The following is a 1,423-nucleotide window of genomic DNA, read 5'->3' as shown; positions in this document are numbered from 1 at the left end:
CGATGTGACGTTACGCAATCTTTATGTTCTACTATTTGAAAGTAAATGGCAGACAGAAATGTCAAGATGTAATTTCTGTAAGTATATGTATGTTTATAATTTTTATAAGGTTTATATTAATACTTACAGTGCATTAACAGTATGTTGCTACCGACATGTATATGTTTATTTCCTAGCTTAGTTAGGGTGGTATGCTGACTTTCTCCATCAAGGTATTTCATGCATATATTTATTTTACACATTTACCTTCCTTCATCGACTGAGAAAGATAGAATGTTATTATTATTCAGTGTGTTAATGAGGTTTGTTTTTCCTGTTGAATGCAGTACGGGCAGCATACAGTAGACGGCTTACACAGACGCTCAAGGCTCAGATAATGACCAATCACGGCTCACCTGTTTTCTGAAGCTTAGCCGTGATTGGTCATTACCTGAGCAGTTGTGATGTCATTTTCAATCAACAGAAGTGACAAAATGGCCGCCCCGTAAGATGGCTAAAAATGGGTGGATTTTGTTGCTTAAATCATATCAATCACACTATTAATCAGAATGCTGTGTTTCAACTAGTGGGCCTGCATAGAACAGATCCTTAAAAAAATATGTTTGGGTTGTCTTCTGCTTGAAGATAACGTAGTTCAGGGAAATTTTTAACATGCCTTGTGGAGAATATTTTTTGAAAATTACACAGAGACAAGATGATTTGTGTGTGTTTATATGATAAATACCAACTTATTTCCGGTATATACAGTATATACATGTTTATAAATGTTAACACTGCCTTCCTCTAATGACGCAGTCTTTGACCTAATATGTTTTGTGTTTAGAGTAATGGTGCCATATCCTGGATGTGTTTATCCTTTGAGTGTTGGGAACTACGTGTATTGAGATATGCTAACGCTGATACTGTGCTCTGTGGTGCTTGTGTGAGGACTGTTTTGTCTTCACTTCTCGTGTATTTCTGCGTGCGTGGTGTTCTCAAATATATGGCCTAAAATATTGCTTAATTCACAAGAACGTCTGTTCACTTTCAATGTCCGCTGCTCTTGATAGGAAGGACTTTTGTTTTTACTCTGATAGTCTTAGAGGACAATAACCTTTATAGAGGACTACAAATGAAAAAATATCATCCAGTTTATTAATTCTTGGTGATTAATACTTGCGTGATCGCAGCAGATCATGTTTTTGAGTATCTTGTTCATGAAAATCTCTCGATTGATCTGCAAGCAAATTTGCTTAATGATGTCACAAGGAGGATGTGGGTATCATTATATTGGCGTCAGACATCCATTCAACACGTTTTCCATGTGGTGGCAATAAAACTTGCCTGAAAGAAGGTGTGATCAAATTGAGCAGTCTAAATATAAGGAGCTGTCGGGAAGAGTCAGCCTATCTTACCTGCTTTGGTGATGGGAACTGTGGCAGCC

Source organism: Filicampus tigris, chromosome 4, assembly GCF_054856515.1.
Source record: "Filicampus tigris isolate MCC_2025a chromosome 4, RoL_Ftig_1.0, whole genome shotgun sequence".
NCBI classification, from domain to species: Eukaryota; Metazoa; Chordata; class Actinopteri; order Syngnathiformes; family Syngnathidae; genus Filicampus; species Filicampus tigris.
Note: the sequence above shows the minus strand (reverse complement) of the source record.